Source organism: Triticum dicoccoides, chromosome 6B (assembly GCF_002162155.2).
Source record: "Triticum dicoccoides isolate Atlit2015 ecotype Zavitan chromosome 6B, WEW_v2.0, whole genome shotgun sequence".
Taxonomy (NCBI): Eukaryota; Viridiplantae; Streptophyta; class Magnoliopsida; order Poales; family Poaceae; genus Triticum; species Triticum dicoccoides.
This window is the reverse complement of record NC_041391.1, coordinates 264,206,063-264,219,334: the sequence shown is the minus strand read 5'-3', so window position 1 is coordinate 264,219,334 and position 13,272 is coordinate 264,206,063.

Here is a 13,272-nt window from a genome sequence, read left to right as displayed (position 1 = left end):
CTGTAAGCATCTTGTTGATCCGCTAAACACCTTGTTTCAGTAGATAAGTCGAGTTGTATAGCAGTCTAACTCGTATTATCATTGGTGCTTCCTGAACCACATAAGAATTGGACTCTTGCGATCCTGAATAATGAACTGAATCCGTAACAAAAAATGCTCAACATTAAGAATATTTAATTTAAAAAATCAGGACCTGTGATGGTTGCATATATATAATAAAAAGATTGTTGAACCGGTGATTGCTAAGAGGTCAATTTCATGCATCAAATATAAACTGTAGTAGAATTTGATAATTCTAAGCTTGCAAGGAAACCTGGGTACAAAAATGACCTATTGGGTGTCGCCTTCTAGGAAATCTACCCTGTTCTGAAGGCTTGTGTAGATGAATTATTTTCTATGTGGAAAGATATACTTGTACACGCTGCGCCTTCGCCCACTAATAGCAGCTAAGAAGCATGATCACCTAGAGCACCATCACTGGATTTAACCAGACCAAAAGGCAAACAATTTTATACATGAATATCTATATGACTGCAGTCAGAACTAGAAGTACCTGATTTTAAATATGGGTTGGGTGGCCTGCAGGAGTGCAGTACTTGAGAGACTATGCTAGTGTAGTAAACATAAATTTGGCCGGTCAGCTTCTATAGGGAATGCAAAACACTTATGAAATAAGAAACAGAGAACATTTAAGCAGAAATAAGGTACATGTTTGCTTACGAATGGTACTAACATGATATATTTTCTGCCCGCCGGTAAGTTATCAAGCAAGATCATCAAATGTTTCTTTGTAGACCACATTGTGAGTATTGCCAACAGTTTTCAGGAGAGTTATTTTCAGTCAAAGCTGGAAGATGAAGAGTGACTAAGAAATACTCACATTAGTAAAAATAAAAATCCTGGGCTGAAAATTTGAGATGTACATAACTACTACAATGTAGCAACGAACCCATACTCTTTTTTCATTATGACTGCTGCTTTTTGACACTCAAGCGGATATTTGTATTGGCGACTGCAAGAAAACTGGAAAATATATTAGATAGAGCGGGCGGTGAGGTCCCAGGTGGGGGGAGTGGGGGAGGCGGCGGGGTGGCATTCGGTAGGCAGAGCGACCGACGGCGGTGTGGTCGCATGCGAAATCATAGTCAGAACTTTGCATTTGAAGGTACACGCTCAGAGGAATTTTTTTTTTGCTCAGTGCCAAAAGTATCAAATCCCTAAAACTGAAAATCACATCCTGAACTGAGCGTTTTATTGAGAACCGGCAAAATAAGTTAAAGACAACAGTACGAGAACAGGTGAACGGTGATCTGATTTCAACACAAAATACTCATGAAGAAATAAAATGGGTGGACAGTGATTTGGTTTCTAAGCATAAAACTGATCATGTTTATGCCACACACTAAGCACATAATGTGTGCGTATTTGGAGCCTGAAACATCTACCAACTAAAACTACTCCCAAAAGCAATCTTCAAGTTCAATCTTAAGACGTAACACATAAAGCTACAGACTACAATTTTGATGCACAGATTTAGCTCACTCAATTCAGTTTAGAGAGTACCAACACCCAATTCTGGAAAAAATAATGCGAGGCCCAATCCTCCGCTGCATCAAGCATCAACCATCATGAGATTGATTCCTTAATTGATGTGAAAACAGTTGCTTGGATTAATGTACTGTTAGAACTTGATATCAGAGGAAAGGAGGGATAAAACCTTGAGGAGCTGCATGTCCATGGCGTCCTTGACATCTCCTTGAAGAATCCCTTGACGGCGGCGACCGTGGTGGATGGGGAACTCCCATGGCGTGCCCCAACTGCATCTCCAGCAGAGGATTTGAAGAGAAGGTGAGGTGTAGGGGCAGCGAATCTCGGCCAAGAAGGAAGGAAGGACGAACCTGGGACCACTTGAGACGCGCCGGCGAAGCCATGCCCGAAACCCTAGCCATGGGTGTGTGGTTGCGAGCGGGCTGTACAGGCCGGGAGCAGAGAGTCTGGATGGAGGGGAGGGAGGCGCGGACCGTGGGCAGCTTGGGGCGTGCCGCGCTGCGTCGGAGGCACCGGAAGTAGCCGGCATGGGCGGCGGCGGCGGCGGTGATGACTTCATGGGCGAGAGGGAGAGTAGGCGAGCCCGTGTGCTCTGTGCGTGGTTGTGTTTTACTTTTTTCTTTACAAAACTGCTTTGGACCGCGCGTTGAATAGTCCAAATAATAGGGGGTTTTATGTAAAAATGAATCGTTTTTCTAGAGTGCCACTTAAACAGGGAATGCGGGTTGATTTCAAAGAAATAGAGGGGGTTTTTAGCAAAAACACCAGCGACGTACGACCAGAAGCCGTGCCTGGTTTATTAGTAGGGTAGATTAGTAGGTAGAGATTAGGGAAAGATGAAAATGCCAGATTGGCTTTTCATTCATGAAGAAGGGGTGTAGTACAAGGTGTTTCTAAAAAATTACAGGGTAGTAGAGCTGCATACGAACTGTATGCAGGAAACATACAGTGGAACAGAACTGAAGCATCTGTAATCTGTCTTCCTTGGTTTTTGAATCAGCTGGTTAAAACCCAAGATATCATTTGCAGTTCCCGGTACAGGCCCGGTCCTGAGATTTTGGGGGCCCGGGGCAAGATACCAAAAAGGGGCCCTATGACTACATAGATACTTTATATTTTTTCTATTTTAATTGCAAATAAATACTAACTACACTATAATCTATGTTGCCTTGTCATCTTGACTATTCAAAAAAACTGGTGAAACAACTGTTCACATAAAAAGTTCGTCTACTTGCCTTTTTTATTAGGTGAATTAGTAACACTTCCGTGCCAAATCAAATTTTTATCATCTTATAATTTTTTGCTATGTTGTTGTTTACTTGTAGGTGAAGCGACTTTGTTCGTCTAGAAGAGGGCTTCAGATTGATCCTTGTATTTATTTTATCAAACTCTCGTGAATAATTAATAAAGATGGTTGTATGGTGATGCAGAAGCCGGGGTAATCCTCCTTTTTGAAAAAAAAACGTTGTTTTTCAATAGTAACTAAAGCTAATTCCTCGAAATGCCTAGGAGAAGTAGTTTTCTGAGAACCAATCAATTCATATGCATTTTCTCTTTTTTTCTCATTGTCAGATGGATACTTTCTAAATAAAATCTTGCTAAATTAATAGCACTCTTTCTAATTAGTAAACAAACATATGATAATAAATTAAGAAAACTGCTAATTAAAAAAATGCTAAGGAAGAGGCATAGAACAAGGTACCTGGATAGCTAGAACATTACGAGTCACAAACAGAAATCCGAGTTTCCCTTTTCTATTCCCTATCAATACAAGAAACTGGATTGTGAGAAAGAGATATGTACGAGGATTAACTTCATGAACCGAACAATCTGACAAGATTATAAAAAAGGGAATTGGCGTTGAAGAAGAGGTTGATGGAATCTTAAAAATTGTATTACCTTTCTCCACTAATCGTGTCCAGCAGCAGAAAATCGCAATTAGACGACGCGGCAACAAGCAGTTGACCTTGGCATTTGCATAGCTGATTCATTGACAGGTCTGAAGAAGAAGTAGAAAGACAAGAAGACCACGCGCGTGAGGCAAGGCCAGAATTGACGGATCTGTTACAATTATTTCCCTTTTTTGAGAAAAATCAGTCAATCTGTTACGTGGGAAAATATTCTTTCCTATACATCAACGCAAAATTAATCATGGGAAAGGATACTTTACCATTTTGAGAATCAGTCGATCTGGAAAGGATTTTTTGTTTCTTAAGGATGACATTTCTTTCCTAAAACATAACACACGCAAGGGAAATCGGGGCCCCTTCCTACTCGGGGGCCCGGGGCGGCCGCCCCCCCTGCCCCCCCTCAGGGCCGGCCCTGTCCCGGTAGTTGTTTACTAGAGGTATCCATGATCCTTTAGAAATTAGAAGTGTTAGCAAAACAAAGTGGAACTGAACTGAAGCTATTTCCGTTAGTATTGTCTACGTCTCCTTGACCTTTCACGGGAATCTGATGTAACCATCCTGCAACCTGCGAATACTATAGATGATATGCAGAGAAGATTTCAATATTACTTATTAGTACTGCCTTAGTACCATGCCTTTCTTCTCTACATAAATCATTCATAAAGCTGTAGGAGGAGCTCAGCTTACATATCTGAATATCCAACTACTAATTAGTTGCCTCACTGCAACTACTGACAGTGGATACTGACATCTTATTCTCTTGGTAGAGTTCAAAACAACATGAATCAAGCCGATGAAATTCAGTTGTATTTTTTTCCTTTTCGACTATGTAGTTTTTTTAACTGCTCTGAAGGTCCTCTCATATGTAATTAAGCTCACACACAAATGTCCTTGTACGTACTACATAATCATATAGCTGACAATATTAAACTTTTCTGTTATAGTAAGAATATCAAGCGTTATTTTGTCATTGGTGTTTCAGTTTGTCGGTTACAGGTATATCGTTCCAATATTCATACTATAGAAGTTGTTGTCAGGGAGTGCGAGAGGGGCAGCAGAGTGGCCAGCGAGGGGGGCACCATCACGGGAGCTGTGTTCATAGAAGGCAACATTGAGAAGATGTCAAAAACCTCCGTGGATGAGCGGTGGTTGTGAGAGTTTGCCGAGGAAGGCCGACTTGATCATGGAGTGGCTATCGCTGCAGAAGGAGACGCTAGCAACAGAGACAACCATCCATTTGTGCCACCATCAATAACAACGTTGTAACAAGCATGGCTCTGCACTGGTGAGTAGAACTTTCTCCAAATCCAATCGAATTATTGGATTAAGATGTTCTAAAATGTATTGCCTGACTGCCTCATATGTGTCCATATCTCTGTTGGGAATTTGCAGGTTGCTGAAGCAGTAGAGTGGCTTATGTCATGTAGGCAACTGGTGGCTACAAGGATCCGTATGTAAACATGGTATGTGAAATTTGTGCTACTCAGGAATGGAAATGCCAATTCACAAATATAATATGCATGTTTGGTTGATGATTACTTGGGGTAGCCGAATAAAACTTGGAACCAATATAACTTAAGTGTGGCTATGAAAATTTTAGATGGAGTTAGTGGTTTGTTACCTATTGGAGTAACAAATTCCATTTACCCAGTAGAAAGCAAGGTGAATCGGAAATCAATTATTAAATCTGCTTTATAGGCTTTTGCTAAAGAGAGAAACTGAGAGATACTAATATCTTGGTTTCATTGAAGCTTATTAGTCGTCTTGAATCCCGATTGGACAAGAACTCCTCCATGATCCTTGAATCCCTGTAAAGCAGCATTGTGCATTGCTATTGGATGACGCTGTGGGTTGTGGGCGTAGAGTGGAGGTTGCATCACATGCTCAACGTTGGTGTCAAAGGACTTGCATGGGCCACAGGGATGTGGTGGTGTTCATAGTGGGCAACGTTTGTTTTCATGTAACTTATGGTCGATGTAAGATAGGTAGTGGATGGACATGTCATAAGTTTTTTCTTCCGTTGCAACGCACGGGCATATTGCTTCAAGAGTATCGAACCCACGACCAGGCTCTCCAACGTGAAAGGCAACACCAACTCAGCTGGTCTGCTATTGCTGTGAAAAGAAGTTGCTATTCAAATAATAGTCGCACCTCGCTAGTTCGAACCTAATCACACGAACTTTTATACGTCGGCGGGCTTGCCGTAACAGAAGTCCACAAGCAGACGATCATAACCGAACAAAGGAATAAACCCCACGGCCCTTGTATAATCTGGGAATAGTACAATCGGCATCGGCGCACGGCCCTTGAAGCAACGGCAACCTTGAACGCAAGAGGAACTTGGCAAGAAGAAGAGCAGGCCGAGCCCGTATCTGAGATTCAGAGATATACTAAGGAAGAGAGCGAGCATACGATATGCAGAGAAACGAGCTAGAGCGGCTCGGTGAGTGCCGTGTGGGCGGGCAGAGCGCGGGGCGGCCAAGAGCAGGTGTGCGCGGGGTAGAAGGTGGGGTGAGCATATGGGCTGTGGCCGAGCGCAGGGCGGATAAATTCACTGCCAGCGCCACTGAGCAAAGTGCAGCAGGCTAATAAGTGTACAAGTCCTCCACCACGTGGAAGTAGAGGAAATCAAGTCAAGCCTAGCAATTAGCAGCGCTATACTAACCTAACTAGCTGATCGAAAAAAACCAAGCACGTCTACTAGATATATTTTTCTCGCATTTTTGCCGTTATTTTGCAAAAGCTTCAAGATTTTGATAATAACTTACAATAATTGTAAATTTTTGATTGATGATTGGTTTAAATTAAAATTTACCACTTACACATTTTCTGCAACTAAAAAGTCTGTGTTTTCCAGATGCACCGTACTATATACGTATCTAACGTATTTCTAGGGTGATATGACCGGTAACAAATACTTGCAAATGTATATCTTGTGTATATAAAAGCGCGCAAAGGAAGAAAAATATTGTCACAATAATTTATTTGGTCGTTTTGTAGTACAATATTCAAAAGAAATATTCGTGTTTTTCCAAGAAGCAAAACATGACAAACTATTTCATGCACCACTACTCTTCCAACAAACATAGGAAGTTATGATGGCTTCTTTACGTCCAGACTCCTTGCTCCGAACAACAGTAGGAGAGTAACCTTATTACTGATGTTTATTAAAATTGGATCTCACGGGATTCGGTCGGCGTTTGTCTTTGGTGGATCCACGTGGATCTTGTCTTCATTCGTCTGTGTTCGGGTTTCTACAGGTTGGATCTTTCAGATCTACGCTTCTCTTCATCGGCGGCGGATGTTGTTCTGATGCGCTGGTCCTATGGGGCCTTAGCACGATGACTTTCGACTGTCTACTACATCAAGGTTTGCTCGGTTCCGATGAGGGAGGGGCGAAGACGGCGGTGCGCCTTCGGCTCGCTCCAGTGCAAGTAATCGTCGCTAGGTGATCTACGGACCTAAATATATTTTTTACTTCTGGTGTTCTTTGTACTACCTTGACATTTGATGAATAGATTGGAAGTTATACTAAAAAAAATTACACGTGGTGGAACAGGAAGCAACTTTTATAATTTTTTGGCCCGTTGCAACGCACGGGCATTTGTACTAGTAAGAAAAAATCCAGAAAAAGAGTTACTGCGTCATTACTATGTCACTGTGACATTAGCGGTCAACGGGGCCCGTCCAGTCAAACTGACCAGTGGGTCCCGTCTATCAGTAGTTAGTTAAACTAACTAAGTTTAGTTAGCGTTAAACTAATACTAACTTGGTTAATTAGTGGCCTGGGGCCCACACGTCAGTGACCCAGGGGGTCAAACTGGGTCCACCCGGGGTCAACGGTCAGCGGGGTCAAACTCGCCGGTGACTCGGCGCCGGTGAGGCCAGACACGGCGGGGCGATGCGGGTTTCGTGCTCCGGTGACCAAAACGACGGCGGAGCACGTCTACGCGTAGCTGGGAACGGGCCGCATCCATTGGTGGTGTTGGTTAGGCTCGGGGTCGCCGGAAATGTCGCCAGCGACGAGCTGGGCGGTTGCCGGGGTTTGGGTGAGGTCGAGCTCGTCGTTAGGGGGCACGGTGAGGCGCGTGGGGTGGTGTTTTGGGCTCCTGCGAGTGCGGTGAGGGCGGTGGTGTGCTCGGAATCGAGCCAACGTGGCTGTGGCCACGACGGCGACGTGCGATGGCGGCGGCGAGTGCGGCCGAGCTCGGTGCGGTCGATGCAGGGCTCGAGAGCGAGAAGGAGAGGGATGGAGAGGTGTAGCAGCTCACGGTGAACACGACGGTGCAGACGACGCGGTCGGGGACGAGCTGGTGCGGCGGATACGGCGAGGGGGATCTGCGGCGGCGTTCGGTGAAGACGAGCTCGATGGAGACGAGGGAGAGCGTGTGAGCGCTCGGGGCTCGGCTAGCTCGACGTTGCGGACGACGGCGGAGCTCTTGGACAAGTCAGCGCGGTGCGGGGACGCCGGCGAACGCGGGTTTCACGGTGGCGCGGGCGCGACAGCGTCGGCCATGGTGGGAGAGGGCGAGGGAGAGAGGCAGGAGGTGTGTGAGGTGTCTGTGGGGTCGGGGCGGCAACGTGGAGCCTGCCCAGGTGTCCGCGGGCGCGGGCGGCAAGCAGGTGGCGCCGTGGCGAGCTCGCGCTCGTCGGCGTCACCTCTGTGCCTGCCTGGCGAGGACGAAGCAGCTGGCTGGCATGGGCAAACACAATGCTGGGCCTGCCAGGTGGGCTGCGGCCAGGTAAGTTCCCTCCTTCTCTTTTAAATTCTGTTTTTCTATTTTTCTGTAAGTTTGTGGCTTTATTAAAAATAGTTAGACACCTTCAAAAATCCTGAAAATAATCATAGGCTCTGTTTAGATTAATTCCAACAGCCCACACTTACTTCTAGAATTATTTGAGCATTTAAAATATTTGCTAGCATTTAAATGCCCAAATGCAAAGTACATATGATTTAATTCAGTGACCAAATATGTCATGAAAAAATGTGCAACACCTTTGTTTATGGTTTCTAGCATTTTCCAGAAATGATGAACATTTTTGAAAGCCATTTGGATTCACTGAAAATATTTTTAGGTTGAACCTATTTGAATTCCATTTGGTACTAGGGTTTGGACATCCCCATTTCAAGTTTCTTTCAAAGTTTAAACATGATGCACACATGAAGTTAGCCTAGTGCAATGCCAGAAGCTAGGGATGTGACAACTCACCCCTACTAAACAAGAATCTCGTTCCGAGATTCAGGCGTAGGGTAAGATGAAGGGGAAACGCAACTAACGCAATCTTCATGATCCAGGTTGCACTTCAAATGAACGTTGATTCAATCACCATCTTTGTCTTGCCGTCTTGATCTGAGAACTCCAGCCAACATGACAATGAGAGGAGAAGGGGACTCTAGAAGGATCGATCTTCTCGAAGATCGAACAACTTAGGATCAACTCACGGAATGAGACATATCAACATCACCTGAGCTGAGACACGAAACACACATCTAGAGGGATGGAGTGGAACAAATGACGAGGGTTCACTAGGTAGACAACAATTCCACGCTTAAAAGGGTGGTGAATGGTTGTCAATGTAGCGAGGAGTTGAGTTGCCATGATGCCACAGCGGGACATCCTGGAGGAGGGTAATTCGTAGATTATTACCTTAAGTGGCAAAAAGAATTACCCTTGATATAGAGATCATTGAGACTCTCTATACCAGCCTAGGGCAAATCTCGAGTGATCGTTTGGAGGGGGTCGGTAGAATGGCATACCCAGATTAGAATGGATGATGTGGATTACCTTGTTGAAATCAACACAAAGGACGATTTTAGTAACTGGGGAAAAGCTCAACAGTAGAGAGTGAGTCCACTGTTTGAAAAGTTTTAGCATAACCGAAGAAACTAGGAGCAATCCCAGTTAGTGCCGATGATAACACCAAGTGCTTTTGCGAGCTCTCAAGAACTTGAGCATCTCCATATTCATCAAGGTTTTACCAATATCCGTGTCAAGGAACCTGGCAACACAACATACTACCATGATGAATAGTGATGGATAATGCAGATGCAAAGGAAGATAACACCTTCTCGGATTTCACCTTAGCGAGGCCAAGGGACGAAATCTGAATGATCGACCGAGAGACATTTAGCACTCCGCTTTTAATGTTCTCCTTGATGTGCTAGTGCAACCCATTTATTAAAATGGTTTGATACGTAGAACATCAAGTAAAGGTCGGACTTCGGGAGCACAAGAATCCATAAGGAATAACTACGAAAGTAGTATCCTATGAAATCCTTATGGGGAGGTGGCCAACTTCCTCAATCAAGATACTACAGTAATAGGTCTTCCGGCTGGACGTGTTGGCCACGACATCCTCTTTACCGGTTATAGAGAGACCAATATTATAGTTCTTGGAAAATGCTCCAACCATCATATCTGCCTGAGATTCAGATCTGGTTGCTGTCAGAACAATCCAGACTCATCGAGTCTAGAAAGAAAAATGAAAGTTTGCAACACAAATCGACGAGATGACATTGCGAGATTCTCGGGAATGAACTACGGTAGTAAGCTCCAAAACATGAGCTGGTTCTGCTAAAAGCATGTGAACACGCTGTCCCAGACAAGCATGACCACGCAGTAGTCTTATAACAAAACACTACCGAGTCCTGGCAGGGAACCATCATCAATGATATCGGAGTCTCCACGTGTGGAGGTCCAAAGATTTCACCTTAGAACAAACTCCTTTATCTTGAACAAGTCAATCAGTGGCTTGGTGTGCTAGGGACACATATAGAATGGAGGTAGCGAGCCTGTCAAACCATAGCATACTTCGCACATGCATGACTGACCTGGGATGATTCCAGGGAAAACAAAACAATCTGTCTTGAACTCACGGTGGCAACTTGCACCAAATGCACATGAATTCGAGGAAGTCACTTCTTCCATCCAAGCATAAGCTTCATGAATGGAACACGAATGCATTGCTTACAAAATTTTCAACACTAGGTTGATGTTCAACATGAATCATGGGGGAGACAAAATGCTGCTGATGGACTCAACAACAACTCATCGGAATTTCCATATCACTGGACTTCCACCATCATGTGAACATGGGAATAGCATTGGTCAGTCCAAAAAAATATAATGATGTATGCTCGAGGGATCAACCACGAGTAAGACAACATTATGAACATCGTTGGTTCTGATTTGATTTGACGATAGCCCATACTCAAATCAAAGATGGGGTAAGACAATAGGTCCAACAACTGATCACAAGGACCAATTGATGAAGATATCATCTTTCTTCAACACACACACACACACACACACAGAAAGATATCCCTTAACATGAACTAAGTCAGACAAGCTTTTATCTTCCAACTCTCCAAGTTGTTGCTTAGCTTGACCAACTAGCTCAGAGGTATCCCACACAGATTCTTGGAGAAGGGGTGGTTTACAAGAAACCATCTTGATCATGAACTCAACATAGCGGTCAGGTGACAACCTGGTAATACTTTTGAGAAGATATTCGGAAAATCACAAACCACCGATATGTTACTAAGCTCGAGAACAACCTTGCTTTTCAGGGCAAGACGATATGATCACAAGAGCGAGGGACTGGCACAATCCTAACTCATTGATCAAGGAGTGCACCAGAAATAAGGACTAGGTAGCACAATCTATCTTAGAATGATGATTCAATAATCAGCACGCTAAGAGTGAGGTTGTTGTCCATTTAACTACCAAGCAACGAAGTTGCTAGGGCAACGAAGTTGCTAGGAGTATAGATTTCACACATCACGATTCACTTGTCGGCATTCCAATTGTGACAACACAGAACCGAGGAATGAGCAATGATGGCGAGAAGTATCACTACGTCAAGAATTCACAAGAGCCGGTGCCATTCTCATGAAAATCCTGACATAAAGACAATAATACTTCAGCGTAGAACAGAATCAAAAGCTGGGTTGGCATTTTGATCTGCGGAGCACAACTATTTTGACCCAATCCTGGATATGGATGAGGTACTGGAGTTTGTTTCTCCTAGTCATCCTGAATAGAATGGCTTGACGGACCACAAGAATAATAAGCATCGATAACACGAATGCACAATTACTCCTGACTATCAATTGATAGATGAAGATCAGAATACGACTGAAGAGGGACAACTCAAAGAACATATATCTTTCTGAGTTGTGGATGCATAGATTAGTATGTCGAGCAAAGCTCAACATTTCTTCTAGATAACCCATGCAGAAGGTAGAACTAGCAGATTCATAATATAGAATGGAAAACTCATCAAGAGCACTCTGGTTGTGATCTTTTGGTTCAAAAGAACTCCTGCCAAGAATGGTTCATGGTATTTGGAAGAACGATATACCACGGACCTCAAGGACTATCGCAAAGGTTACTAATATCCTAAAGGAGCTAGCAACACTATCAACATGAGGTAAGTAGGGTGAATCTCGGGTTCAAAACCCAAGGAGTAGAATACCTGCTAATTAAGTGAAATCACGGGATGCTTTCGAGAATGATGGCCAAAGTCATCACACTGGGACACTAAACATGGCTAGATTACTAGGTGATACTCTAGACATCTAGGGCCATAATAATAGCTCCAACATATACGTCGAGGCAATAAAGTACATCAACTCACCGTTTAGTGTGATTAAACTGGCGCAAAGGGACATCGGAAATAGGAGGAAGGGATTTGCACATGCATCAGACTATTTAGAAATCTGAGATGACTCGGACAGCATAACGGCTGTAAATGCTCAAAAGAATTTAGACATGCTACAAAAATGGTGGCATCGCCACTCAGAAGCACAATATCAAGGTTTTGAGATCAACAATTAACATACGGAAGTAGTAGGAACTTAACTAAGGCTTGAAACCAACAATCCTATAAGTCTACGGATTAGTAACACGTGATCCTGATAGAAAGAAGAGAAGGCCTAGTTCTTAACCCTGTAGAGAAGAAGAGGGTGACTCAGATCAGAAGGACATAAGGTAAAGGAGTAAAAAGAGCCTTACATTCCATCCCACAATCAATTCCCTTATATAACTAAAGAATTTCTAGAGTCAACTTCGACCAGTTTGGCTTGGTAATCCTACAGGCAGTCAAGCTCTGATACCAAAGCTGTCAGGACCCCGACTCAATGCCACATCGATCTAGCATGTAACACCTCATATCACTTTGCGGCCTCACGCACGGTATCCCCACGGGTGTCGCCTTACCTTTGCCCGAGACCGTTTGCGCCTTTTGGCACACGTATATGATAGTGTCACTAGCATCCATATGATAAGGAGCCCGGGCTGACATGGCTAGTCGTAAACCCAAAGTGGCACAAACTTACAGGGACAGGCATCCATGACCCAGCATCGAACATGTCGGTCATCAGCATGTGAATCCAGGCTGTAGCACTAGGCTAACAGGACTCCGGTGAACCGGGCTGTAGCGGGCTAACAGGACTCCGGTGAACCGGGCTGTAGCGGGCTAACAGGACTCCGGTATTCATCGCGTGACATTTCCCCGAAGGGACAGACACAAGAACGAAGAAGGACACATGCCGGCCAGCCTAAGTGTTCCGGAGCAGTAGCAAGCTACCATGGCTCAGTGGAAGCACTAGGAGACATTTCCCGATAAGAGAGGCTACTAAGGATAAACAACTAGATAGTCAGATCCCACACATACCAAGCATTTCAATAATATACACACAATATGCTCGATATGTGCAAATACAACATGACACCACAACATGACTCTACAACTCAAGTATTTTATTCAAATAGGCTCCAAGGAGCGAGATATTACAAACATGGGTCTCACG